Raw genomic sequence first — 13,593 nt, 5'->3', positions numbered from 1 at the left:
TACAGTATCCTATGTGGTGTGTGTTACATGGAACAGGAAGAACTGTAATGTTGTGCAAGGCTTTGCCTCATTTTGAGAATACATACATGTGCTGTAGTGTGCAGAGCAGAGTGATTGAAAGAAAGGTAAGTGCTTGTAGCTATTTGTATGGTAGCTAATGCAGTCCCTGGTGTTGAGGTTTTGTTGAACCTTTATGTAGCTTACATGTTTCATCTAAAGGCTACTGGTGGTAAATCTCCTTCATGCAGTGATTGTGCAGTAGAATTTGGTTGGCTGCAGCCATGGTATTCACATTTTGAACAGTGTTATTAGTGCATTTCTTGGTGTATTCCTTGAACTGTGGATTTACTGTTCAAATGTGACAGATAATACAGTGTGATAGTTTAAATGGGATGGTGAGCTTAATGATGGTCCAGTGTGCTATGAGAATGTATTGCATGTGGAATACTGAAGAGAGGGAACAAATGCTTGTGGGGTAAATTTTGTGATTGTATCTGTGAATATAAACCAAGGAATGCAATGAATAACACAGTGGTAGAGCAAGTGTAGGTGAGAACTGTAGCAGGAGTGGTGCATTTTTTGAGAGCAGAAGTAGTTGGCTTGTGATGGCTCATTCTTTGTGTCTCTTCATTTGAGAATATGACTGTTCCTATATGCAAGGTGAGCAACATTTGCTGCCTACCATAGCACAAATGGACCCATAGAAAATGTCTTATTGTTTGGATCTGTTATGAATGGTTGGCACTCGAGATACTATTTAGCACACATTCAGATATTTTCATTTTTGTCAGGCAATATATTAGCTGGGGCCAACGAGACAGCAGGCGGGTTTTCTATGATTGTTCTGGGGCAAGAACATAAACGGCAGAGGAGCCCAAAACATACATTTTTCTGCAAGTTGTTTGGCGCAATGTGGAATAAGTGTGTATCTTGTATATTTAAGACTGCAGCATGTGTTCCCAGCGCTATGAAGCAATTTACTGACTGAATTCTAGTTGTACTTTCCTGCAAGGTAAACTCATTTCAACAACTTAACCCAGCCACATGAGAGGATTTGTAAATCTCATTTCATTGTGTTTCCAGGGTGCCTAATCTGTTACACGAATATTTCACCCATCGACATTAATCAATTTCACGGCATGATTCGAGTAAAACTAGCGTTCTACTGCTCAGTACGTCAAACAGCTTTTGCTGACAAGTGTATGGTTTGTTAAGTTAATGTAAATGCAGTTGGCAGTTTTCTTGGTGTCTAGTACTAACCAGCGGCCACAAAATAACAAAATCTAACGATGAGTCTTAATGGGTGTGCCGGTATTTGCTAAATGAGGTTGTGCTACTTTCGTCTGTGGGGGGGGGCTAGGCGAGTGAGCAGTAGCGCGCCTGTCGGTCAAGGGGAGAACTACTGTGCAATTTTGAGTGTTTAAGATGGCGGTAAGTGGGCGTGTAAGCAACTATTAGACACAAGGAGCAAAGAACAGAGAGTCTGCCACTAATAAAATGTGTTTTACTGTTTTTTTTCTGTATATTTCTGTATTTGTTTCCCCCAAAGGAACTTGAATAGTGTAAGGTAATACTGATAGGTAGCGATGATGTAAGTACCTGTAGGTGCTTGGAACGAACGTCAGGTATAAATAGCAGTGCCAGGCGCAAGGTAGTTAATCTTTGCGCAGTGGCAATATCGTAACCAATGAAGTATAACTGAGGTGCGATTATTGCTAGTTGAAAACTTTTACCAATACCCCGCCAGAGAGACGTGAAATACCGACTCTGTGGCAATTTTTGGCAGCTCCTCAGGGGATGTAAGTCTCATGGAAACAATGCTTCAAGCTGTGTTTATCTGTGAACACATTCAGCACTTGTGGAAGTGTTTGGCTGGTGGTTGTTAGGGACCATGTACACAGACTAGGCTGTGTTCACAGATGAATTGTGTACATGTCTTTGACAGCTGGTGAGAAACATTCTCCTCAGTGTAAGATGTTGTGCAACTGCTATGTGTGAATAAAGATGCCAATGTGGACAGTTGAAATGTGGTTCTGTCCAGTGGCAATTCTTGCTCCATAGCATACTAGTGGTACATACATGCAGTGGTTACTGATAAATGTAGGATTTGACAAAACTTCTGTCAGAATTTAATGGAGGAGACTAGGGCAGTACAGTGAGAGTTGGTGAGTGTGTGGGAGGCCAGTGTTGTACTTGATTCATTTTCACAGCACTGCCAGTGTTATAATTTGTGTTTGTGTCCTGATCATTATATGGATGTTTGATCCTTTTTGGACACTGCTGTGTGTACACCTTGATAATTAGAACTTATGACCATGGAACTGCTGTTGATAATATTGGGCAATGAGTTTGTTGACTTGAGATGATTGATGTGTTAGGCTGCACAGTGCCTAGTAAGGGCACTCACATTGAATACAGTATCCTATGTGGTGTGTGTTACATGGAACAGGAAGAACTGTAATGTTGTGCAAGGCTTTGCCTCATTTTGAGAATACATACATGTGCTGTAGTGTGCAGAGCAGAGTGATTGAAAGAAAGGTAAGTGCTTGTAGCTATTTGTATGGTAGCTAATGCAGTCCCTGGTGTTGAGGTTTTGTTGAACCTTTATGTAGCTTACATGTTTCATCTAAAGGCTACTGGTGGTAAATCTCCTTCATGCAGTGATTGTGCAGTAGAATTTGGTTGGCTGCAGCCATGGTATTCACATTTTGAACAGTGTTATTAGTGCATTTCTTGGTGTATTCCTTGAACTGTGGATTTACTGTTCAAATGTGACAGATAATACAGTGTGATAGTTTAAATGGGATGGTGAGCTTAATGATGGTCCAGTGTGCTATGAGAATGTATTGCATGTGGAATACTGAAGAGAGGGAACAAATGCTTGTGGGGTAAATTTTGTGATTGTATCTGTGAATATAAACCAAGGAATGCAATGAATAACACAGTGGTAGAGCAAGTGTAGGTGAGAACTGTAGCAGGAGTGGTGCATTTTTTGAGAGCAGAAGTAGTTGGCTTGTGATGGCTCATTCTTTGTGTCTCTTCATTTGAGAATATGACTGTTCCTATATGCAAGGTGAGCAACATTTGCTGCCTACCATAGCACAAATGGACCCATAGAAAATGTCTTATTGTTTGGATCTGTTATGAATGGTTGGCACTCGAGATACTATTTAGCACACATTCAGATATTTTCATTTTTGTCAGGCAATATATTAGCTGGGGCCAACGAGACAGCAGGCGGGTTTTCTATGATTGTTCTGGGGCAAGAACATAAACGGCAGAGGAGCCCAAAACATACATTTTTCTGCAAGTTGTTTGGCGCAATGTGGAATAAGTGTGTATCTTGTATATTTAAGACTGCAGCATGTGTTCCCAGCGCTATGAAGCAATTTACTGACTGAATTCTAGTTGTACTTTCCTGCAAGGTAAACTCATTTCAACAACTTAACCCAGCCACATGAGAGGATTTGTAAATCTCATTTCATTGTGTTTCCAGGGTGCCTAATCTGTTACACGAATATTTCACCCATCGACATTAATCAATTTCACGGCATGATTCGAGTAAAACTAGCGTTCTACTGCTCAGTACGTCAAACAGCTTTTGCTGACAAGTGTATGGTTTGTTAAGTTAATGTAAATGCAGTTGGCAGTTTTCTTGGTGTCTAGTACTAACCAGCGGCCACAAAATAACAAAATCTAACGATGAGTCTTAATGGGTGTGCCGGTATTTGCTAAATGAGGTTGTGCTACTTTCGTCTGTGGGGGGGGCTAGGCGAGTGAGCAGTAGCGCGCCTGTCGGTCAAGGGGAGAACTACTGTGCAATTTTGAGTGTTTAAGATGGCGGTAAGTGGGCGTGTAAGCAACTATTAGACACAAGGAGCAAAGAACAGAGAGTCTGCCACTAATAAAATGTGTTTTACTGTTTTTTTTTCTGTATATTTCTGTATTTGTTTCCCCCAAAGGAACTTGAATAGTGTAAGGTAATACTGATAGGTAGCGATGATGTAAGTACCTGTAGGTGCTTGGAACGAACGTCAGGTATAAATAGCAGTGCCAGGCGCAAGGTAGTTAATCTTTGCGCAGTGGCAATATCGTAACCAATGAAGTATAACTGAGGTGCGATTATTGCTAGTTGAAAACTTTTACCAATACCCCGCCAGAGAGACGTGAAATACCGACTCTGTGGCAATTTTTGGCAGCTCCTCAGGGGGTGTAAGTCTCATGGAAACAATGCTTCAAGCTGTGTTTATCTGTGAACACATTCAGCACTTGTGGAAGTGTTTGGCTGGTGGTTGTTAGGGACCATGTACACAGACTAGGCTGTGTTCACAGATGAATTGTGTACATGTCTTTGACAGCTGGTGAGAAACATTCTCCTCAGTGTAAGATGTTGTGCAACTGCTATGTGTGAATAAAGATGCCAATGTGGACAGTTGAAATGTGGTTCTGTCCAGTGGCAATTCTTGCTCCATAGCATACTAGTGGTACATACATGCAGTGGTTACTGATAAATGTAGGATTTGACAAAACTTCTGTCAGAATTTAATGGAGGAGACTAGGGCAGTACAGTGAGAGTTGGTGAGTGTGTGGGAGGCCAGTGTTGTACTAGATTCATTTTCACAGCACTGCCAGTGTTATAATTTGTGTTTGTGTCCTGATCATTATATGGATGTTTGATCCTTTTTGGACACTGCTGTGTGTACACCTTGATAATTAGAACTTATGACCATGGAACTGCTGTTGATAATATTGGGCAATGAGTTTGTTGACTTGAGATGATTGATGTGTTAGGCTGCACAGTGCCTAGTAAGGGCACTCACATTGAATACAGTATCCTATGTGGTGTGTGTTACATGGAACAGGAAGAACTGTAATGTTGTGCAAGGCTTTGCCTCATTTTGAGAATACATACATGTGCTGTAGTGTGCAGAGCAGAGTGATTGAAAGAAAGGTAAGTGCTTGTAGCTATTTGTATGGTAGCTAATGCAGTCCCTGGTGTTGAGGTTTTGTTGAACCTTTATGTAGCTTACATGTTTCATCTAAAGGCTACTGGTGGTAAATCTCCTTCATGCAGTGATTGTGCAGTAGAATTTGGTTGGCTGCAGCCATGGTATTCACATTTTGAACAGTGTTATTAGTGCATTTCTTGGTGTATTCCTTGAACTGTGGATTTACTGTTCAAATGTGACAGATAATACAGTGTGATAGTTTAAATGGGATGGTGAGCTTAATGATGGTCCAGTGTGCTATGAGAATGTATTGCATGTGGAATACTGAAGAGAGGGAACAAATGCTTGTGGGGTAAATTTTGTGATTGTATCTGTGAATATAAACCAAGGAATGCAATGAATAACACAGTGGTAGAGCAAGTGTAGGTGAGAACTGTAGCAGGAGTGGTGCATTTTTTGAGAGCAGAAGTAGTTGGCTTGTGATGGCTCATTCTTTGTGTCTCTTCATTTGAGAATATGACTGTTCCTATATGCAAGGTGAGCAACATTTGCTGCCTACCATAGCACAAATGGACCCATAGAAAATGTCTTATTGTTTGGATCTGTTATGAATGGTTGGCACTCGAGATACTATTTAGCACACATTCAGATATTTTCATTTTTGTCAGGCAATATATTAGCTGGGGCCAACGAGACAGCAGGCGGGTTTTCTATGATTGTTCTGGGGCAAGAACATAAACGGCAGAGGAGCCCAAAACATACATTTTTCTGCAAGTTGTTTGGCGCAATGTGGAATAAGTGTGTATCTTGTATATTTAAGACTGCAGCATGTGTTCCCAGCGCTATGAAGCAATTTACTGACTGAATTCTAGTTGTACTTTCCTGCAAGGTAAACTCATTTCAACAACTTAACCCAGCCACATGAGAGGATTTGTAAATCTCATTTCATTGTGTTTCCAGGGTGCCTAATCTGTTACACGAATATTTCACCCATCGACATTAATCAATTTCACGGCATGATTCGAGTAAAACTAGCGTTCTACTGCTCAGTACGTCAAACAGCTTTTGCTGACAAGTGTATGGTTTGTTAAGTTAATGTAAATGCAGTTGGCAGTTTTCTTGGTGTCTAGTACTAACCAGCGGCCACAAAATAACAAAATCTAACGATGAGTCTTAATGGGTGTGCCGGTATTTGCTAAATGAGGTTGTGCTACTTTCGTCTGTGGGGGGGGCTAGGCGAGTGAGCAGTAGCGCGCCTGTCGGTCAAGGGGAGAACTACTGTGCAATTTTGAGTGTTTAAGATGGCGGTAAGTGGGCGTGTAAGCAACTATTAGACACAAGGAGCAAAGAACAGAGAGTCTGCCACTAATAAAATGTGTTTTACTGTTTTTTTTTCTGTATATTTCTGTATTTGTTTCCCCCAAAGGAACTTGAATAGTGTAAGGTAATACTGATAGGTAGCGATGATGTAAGTACCTGTAGGTGCTTGGAACGAACGTCAGGTATAAATAGCAGTGCCAGGCGCAAGGTAGTTAATCTTTGCGCAGTGGCAATATCGTAACCAATGAAGTATAACTGAGGTGCGATTATTGCTAGTTGAAAACTTTTACCAATACCCCGCCAGAGAGACGTGAAATACCGACTCTGTGGCAATTTTTGGCAGCTCCTCAGGGGGTGTAAGTCTCATGGAAACAATGCTTCAAGCTGTGTTTATCTGTGAACACATTCAGCACTTGTGGAAGTGTTTGGCTGGTGGTTGTTAGGGACCATGTACACAGACTAGGCTGTGTTCACAGATGAATTGTGTACATGTCTTTGACAGCTGGTGAGAAACATTCTCCTCAGTGTAAGATGTTGTGCAACTGCTATGTGTGAATAAAGATGCCAATGTGGACAGTTGAAATGTGGTTCTGTCCAGTGGCAATTCTTGCTCCATAGCATACTAGTGGTACATACATGCAGTGGTTACTGATAAATGTAGGATTTGACAAAACTTCTGTCAGAATTTAATGGAGGAGACTAGGGCAGTACAGTGAGAGTTGGTGAGTGTGTGGGAGGCCAGTGTTGTACTTGATTCATTTTCACAGCACTGCCAGTGTTATAATTTGTGTTTGTGTCCTGATCATTATATGGATGTTTGATCCTTTTTGGACACTGCTGTGTGTACACCTTGATAATTAGAACTTATGACCATGGAACTGCTGTTGATAATATTGGGCAATGAGTTTGTTGACTTGAGATGATTGATGTGTTAGGCTGCACAGTGCCTAGTAAGGGCACTCACATTGAATACAGTATCCTATGTGGTGTGTGTTACATGGAACAGGAAGAACTGTAATGTTGTGCAAGGCTTTGCCTCATTTTGAGAATACATACATGTGCTGTAGTGTGCAGAGCAGAGTGATTGAAAGAAAGGTAAGTGCTTGTAGCTATTTGTATGGTAGCTAATGCAGTCCCTGGTGTTGAGGTTTTGTTGAACCTTTATGTAGCTTACATGTTTCATCTAAAGGCTACTGGTGGTAAATCTCCTTCATGCAGTGATTGTGCAGTAGAATTTGGTTGGCTGCAGCCATGGTATTCACATTTTGAACAGTGTTATTAGTGCATTTCTTGGTGTATTCCTTGAACTGTGGATTTACTGTTCAAATGTGACAGATAATACAGTGTGATAGTTTAAATGGGATGGTGAGCTTAATGATGGTCCAGTGTGCTATGAGAATGTATTGCATGTGGAATACTGAAGAGAGGGAACAAATGCTTGTGGGGTAAATTTTGTGATTGTATCTGTGAATATAAACCAAGGAATGCAATGAATAACACAGTGGTAGAGCAAGTGTAGGTGAGAACTGTAGCAGGAGTGGTGCATTTTTTGAGAGCAGAAGTAGTTGGCTTGTGATGGCTCATTCTTTGTGTCTCTTCATTTGAGAATATGACTGTTCCTATATGCAAGGTGAGCAACATTTGCTGCCTACCATAGCACAAATGGACCCATAGAAAATGTCTTATTGTTTGGATCTGTTATGAATGGTTGGCACTCGAGATACTATTTAGCACACATTCAGATATTTTCATTTTTGTCAGGCAATATATTAGCTGGGGCCAACGAGACAGCAGGCGGGTTTTCTATGATTGTTCTGGGGCAAGAACATAAACGGCAGAGGAGCCCAAAACATACATTTTTCTGCAAGTTGTTTGGCGCAATGTGGAATAAGTGTGTATCTTGTATATTTAAGACTGCAGCATGTGTTCCCAGCGCTATGAAGCAATTTACTGACTGAATTCTAGTTGTACTTTCCTGCAAGGTAAACTCATTTCAACAACTTAACCCAGCCACATGAGAGGATTTGTAAATCTCATTTCATTGTGTTTCCAGGGTGCCTAATCTGTTACACGAATATTTCACCCATCGACATTAATCAATTTCACGGCATGATTCGAGTAAAACTAGCGTTCTACTGCTCAGTACGTCAAACAGCTTTTGCTGACAAGTGTATGGTTTGTTAAGTTAATGTAAATGCAGTTGGCAGTTTTCTTGGTGTCTAGTACTAACCAGCGGCCACAAAATAACAAAATCTAACGATGAGTCTTAATGGGTGTGCCGGTATTTGCTAAATGAGGTTGTGCTACTTTCGTCTGTGGGGGGGGGGGCTAGGCGAGTGAGCAGTAGCGCGCCTGTCGGTCAAGGGGAGAACTACTGTGCAATTTTGAGTGTTTAAGATGGCGGTAAGTGGGCGTGTAAGCAACTATTAGACACAAGGAGCAAAGAACAGAGAGTCTGCCACTAATAAAATGTGTTTTACTGTTTTTTTTTCTGTATATTTCTGTATTTGTTTCCCCCAAAGGAACTTGAATAGTGTAAGGTAATACTGATAGGTAGCGATGATGTAAGTACCTGTAGGTGCTTGGAACGAACGTCAGGTATAAATAGCAGTGCCAGGCGCAAGGTAGTTAATCTTTGCGCAGTGGCAATATCGTAACCAATGAAGTATAACTGAGGTGCGATTATTGCTAGTTGAAAACTTTTACCAATACCCCGCCAGAGAGACGTGAAATACCGACTCTGTGGCAATTTTTGGCAGCTCCTCAGGGGGTGTAAGTCTCATGGAAACAATGCTTCAAGCTGTGTTTATCTGTGAACACATTCAGCACTTGTGGAAGTGTTTGGCTGGTGGTTGTTAGGGACCATGTACACAGACTAGGCTGTGTTCACAGATGAATTGTGTACATGTCTTTGACAGCTGGTGAGAAACATTCTCCTCAGTGTAAGATGTTGTGCAACTGCTATGTGTGAATAAAGATGCCAATGTGGACAGTTGAAATGTGGTTCTGTCCAGTGGCAATTCTTGCTCCATAGCATACTAGTGGTACATACATGCAGTGGTTACTGATAAATGTAGGATTTGACAAAACTTCTGTCAGAATTTAATGGAGGAGACTAGGGCAGTACAGTGAGAGTTGGTGAGTGTGTGGGAGGCCAGTGTTGTACTTGATTCATTTTCACAGCACTGCCAGTGTTATAATTTGTGTTTGTGTCCTGATCATTATATGGATGTTTGATCCTTTTTGGACACTGCTGTGTGTACACCTTGATAATTAGAACTTATGACCATGGAACTGCTGTTGATAATATTGGGCAATGAGTTTGTTGACTTGAGATGATTGATGTGTTAGGCTGCACAGTGCCTAGTAAGGGCACTCACATTGAATACAGTATCCTATGTGGTGTGTGTTACATGGAACAGGAAGAACTGTAATGTTGTGCAAGGCTTTGCCTCATTTTGAGAATACATACATGTGCTGTAGTGTGCAGAGCAGAGTGATTGAAAGAAAGGTAAGTGCTTGTAGCTATTTGTATGGTAGCTAATGCAGTCCCTGGTGTTGAGGTTTTGTTGAACCTTTATGTAGCTTACATGTTTCATCTAAAGGCTACTGGTGGTAAATCTCCTTCATGCAGTGATTGTGCAGTAGAATTTGGTTGGCTGCAGCCATGGTATTCACATTTTGAACAGTGTTATTAGTGCATTTCTTGGTGTATTCCTTGAACTGTGGATTTACTGTTCAAATGTGACAGATAATACAGTGTGATAGTTTAAATGGGATGGTGAGCTTAATGATGGTCCAGTGTGCTATGAGAATGTATTGCATGTGGAATACTGAAGAGAGGGAACAAATGCTTGTGGGGTAAATTTTGTGATTGTATCTGTGAATATAAACCAAGGAATGCAATGAATAACACAGTGGTAGAGCAAGTGTAGGTGAGAACTGTAGCAGGAGTGGTGCATTTTTTGAGAGCAGAAGTAGTTGGCTTGTGATGGCTCATTCTTTGTGTCTCTTCATTTGAGAATATGACTGTTCCTATATGCAAGGTGAGCAACATTTGCTGCCTACCATAGCACAAATGGACCCATAGAAAATGTCTTATTGTTTGGATCTGTTATGAATGGTTGGCACTCGAGATACTATTTAGCACACATTCAGATATTTTCATTTTTGTCAGGCAATATATTAGCTGGGGCCAACGAGACAGCAGGCGGGTTTTCTATGATTGTTCTGGGGCAAGAACATAAACGGCAGAGGAGCCCAAAACATACATTTTTCTGCAAGTTGTTTGGCGCAATGTGGAATAAGTGTGTATCTTGTATATTTAAGACTGCAGCATGTGTTCCCAGCGCTATGAAGCAATTTACTGACTGAATTCTAGTTGTACTTTCCTGCAAGGTAAACTCATTTCAACAACTTAACCCAGCCACATGAGAGGATTTGTAAATCTCATTTCATTGTGTTTCCAGGGTGCCTAATCTGTTACACGAATATTTCACCCATCGACATTAATCAATTTCACGGCATGATTCGAGTAAAACTAGCGTTCTACTGCTCAGTACGTCAAACAGCTTTTGCTGACAAGTGTATGGTTTGTTAAGTTAATGTAAATGCAGTTGGCAGTTTTCTTGGTGTCTAGTACTAACCAGCGGCCACAAAATAACAAAATCTAACGATGAGTCTTAATGGGTGTGCCGGTATTTGCTAAATGAGGTTGTGCTACTTTCGTCTGTGGGGGGGGCTAGGCGAGTGAGCAGTAGCGCGCCTGTCGGTCAAGGGGAGAACTACTGTGCAATTTTGAGTGTTTAAGATGGCGGTAAGTGGGCGTGTAAGCAACTATTAGACACAAGGAGCAAAGAACAGAGAGTCTGCCACTAATAAAATGTGTTTTACTGTTTTTTTTTCTGTATATTTCTGTATTTGTTTCCCCCAAAGGAACTTGAATAGTGTAAGGTAATACTGATAGGTAGCGATGATGTAAGTACCTGTAGGTGCTTGGAACGAACGTCAGGTATAAATAGCAGTGCCAGGCGCAAGGTAGTTAATCTTTGCGCAGTGGCAATATCGTAACCAATGAAGTATAACTGAGGTGCGATTATTGCTAGTTGAAAACTTTTACCAATACCCCGCCAGAGAGACGTGAAATACCGACTCTGTGGCAATTTTTGGCAGCTCCTCAGGGGGTGTAAGTCTCATGGAAACAATGCTTCAAGCTGTGTTTATCTGTGAACACATTCAGCACTTGTGGAAGTGTTTGGCTGGTGGTTGTTAGGGACCATGTACACAGACTAGGCTGTGTTCACAGATGAATTGTGTACATGTCTTTGACAGCTGGTGAGAAACATTCTCCTCAGTGTAAGATGTTGTGCAACTGCTATGTGTGAATAAAGATGCCAATGTGGACAGTTGAAATGTGGTTCTGTCCAGTGGCAATTCTTGCTCCATAGCATACTAGTGGTACATACATGCAGTGGTTACTGATAAATGTAGGATTTGACAAAACTTCTGTCAGAATTTAATGGAGGAGACTAGGGCAGTACAGTGAGAGTTGGTGAGTGTGTGGGAGGCCAGTGTTGTACTTGATTCATTTTCACAGCACTGCCAGTGTTATAATTTGTGTTTGTGTCCTGATCATTATATGGATGTTTGATCCTTTTTGGACACTGCTGTGTGTACACCTTGATAATTAGAACTTATGACCATGGAACTGCTGTTGATAATATTGGGCAATGAGTTTGTTGACTTGAGATGATTGATGTGTTAGGCTGCACAGTGCCTAGTAAGGGCACTCACATTGAATACAGTATCCTATGTGGTGTGTGTTACATGGAACAGGAAGAACTGTAATGTTGTGCAAGGCTTTGCCTCATTTTGAGAATACATACATGTGCTGTAGTGTGCAGAGCAGAGTGATTGAAAGAAAGGTAAGTGCTTGTAGCTATTTGTATGGTAGCTAATGCAGTCCCTGGTGTTGAGGTTTTGTTGAACCTTTATGTAGCTTACATGTTTCATCTAAAGGCTACTGGTGGTAAATCTGCTTCATGCAGTGATTGTGCAGTAGAATTTGGTTGGCTGCAGCCATGGTATTCACATTTTGAACAGTGTTATTAGTGCATTTCTTGGTGTATTCCTTGAACTGTGGATTTACTGTTCAAATGTGACAGATAATACAGTGTGATAGTTTAAATGGGATGGTGAGCTTAATGATGGTCCAGTGTGCTATGAGAATGTATTGCATGTGGAATACTGAAGAGAGGGAACAAATGCTTGTGGGGTAAATTTTGTGATTGTATCTGTGAATATAAACCAAGGAATGCAATGAATAACACAGTGGTAGAGCAAGTGTAGGTGAGAACTGTAGCAGGAGTGGTGCATTTTTTGAGAGCAGAAGTAGTTGGCTTGTGATGGCTCATTCTTTGTGTCTCTTCATTTGAGAATATGACTGTTCCTATATGCAAGGTGAGCAACATTTGCTGCCTACCATAGCACAAATGGACCCATAGAAAATGTCTTATTGTTTGGATCTGTTATGAATGGTTGGCACTCGAGATACTATTTAGCACACATTCAGATATTTTCATTTTTGTCAGGCAATATATTAGCTGGGGCCAACGAGACAGCAGGCGGGTTTTCTATGATTGTTCTGGGGCAAGAACATAAACGGCAGAGGAGCCCAAAACATACATTTTTCTGCAAGTTGTTTGGCGCAATGTGGAATAAGTGTGTATCTTGTATATTTAAGACTGCAGCATGTGTTCCCAGCGCTATGAAGCAATTTACTGACTGAATTCTAGTTGTACTTTCCTGCAAGGTAAACTCATTTCAACAACTTAACCCAGCCACATGAGAGGATTTGTAAATCTCATTTCATTGTGTTTCCAGGGTGCCTAATCTGTTACACGAATATTTCACCCATCGACATTAATCAATTTCACGGCATGATTCGAGTAAAACTAGCGTTCTACTGCTCAGTACGTCAAACAGCTTTTGCTGACAAGTGTATGGTTTGTTAAGTTAATGTAAATGCAGTTGGCAGTTTTCTTGGTGTCTAGTACTAACCAGCGGCCACAAAATAACAAAATCTAACGATGAGTCTTAATGGGTGTGCCGGTATTTGCTAAATGAGGTTGTGCTACTTTCGTCTGTGGGGGGGGCTAGGCGAGTGAGCAGTAGCGCGCCTGTCGGTCAAGGGGAGAACTACTGTGCAATTTTGAGTGTTTAAGATGGCGGTAAGTGGGCGTGTAAGCAACTATTAGACACAAGGAGCAAAGAACAGAGAGTCTGCCACTAATAAAATGTGTTTTACTGTTTTTTTTTTCTGTAT

The 13,593-nt window shown here is 41.1% G+C and overlaps 5 non-coding genes across 5 annotated transcripts; all 5 read left to right on the top strand.

Moving 5' to 3' along the window:
- Window positions 1-1,658: 1,658 nt before the first annotated feature.
- LOC126107055 (U4 spliceosomal RNA) lies at window positions 1,659-1,798 on the top strand. The gene has a single exon (XR_007523478.1). It is a non-coding gene; the product is annotated as a U4 spliceosomal RNA (small nuclear RNA).
- A 2,273-nt stretch (window positions 1,799-4,071) lies between these two features.
- LOC126107033 (U4 spliceosomal RNA) lies at window positions 4,072-4,211 on the top strand. Its single transcript, XR_007523460.1, has one exon. It is a non-coding gene; the product is annotated as a U4 spliceosomal RNA (small nuclear RNA).
- Window positions 4,212-6,484: 2,273 nt separating this feature from the next.
- On the top strand, window positions 6,485-6,624 carry LOC126107032 (U4 spliceosomal RNA). The gene has a single exon (XR_007523459.1). It is a non-coding gene; the product is annotated as a U4 spliceosomal RNA (small nuclear RNA).
- Window positions 6,625-8,900: 2,276 nt separating this feature from the next.
- On the top strand, window positions 8,901-9,040 carry LOC126107031 (U4 spliceosomal RNA). Its single transcript, XR_007523458.1, has one exon. It is a non-coding gene; the product is annotated as a U4 spliceosomal RNA (small nuclear RNA).
- A 2,273-nt stretch (window positions 9,041-11,313) lies between these two features.
- LOC126107030 (U4 spliceosomal RNA) lies at window positions 11,314-11,453 on the top strand. The gene has a single exon (XR_007523457.1). It is a non-coding gene; the product is annotated as a U4 spliceosomal RNA (small nuclear RNA).
- Window positions 11,454-13,593: the final 2,140 nt, after the last annotated feature.

This window comes from Schistocerca cancellata, chromosome 10 (assembly GCF_023864275.1).
Source record: "Schistocerca cancellata isolate TAMUIC-IGC-003103 chromosome 10, iqSchCanc2.1, whole genome shotgun sequence".
Classification (NCBI taxonomy): Eukaryota; Metazoa; Arthropoda; class Insecta; order Orthoptera; family Acrididae; genus Schistocerca; species Schistocerca cancellata.
Note: the sequence above shows the minus strand (reverse complement) of the source record. Positions and strands in the feature narration are given on the sequence as shown.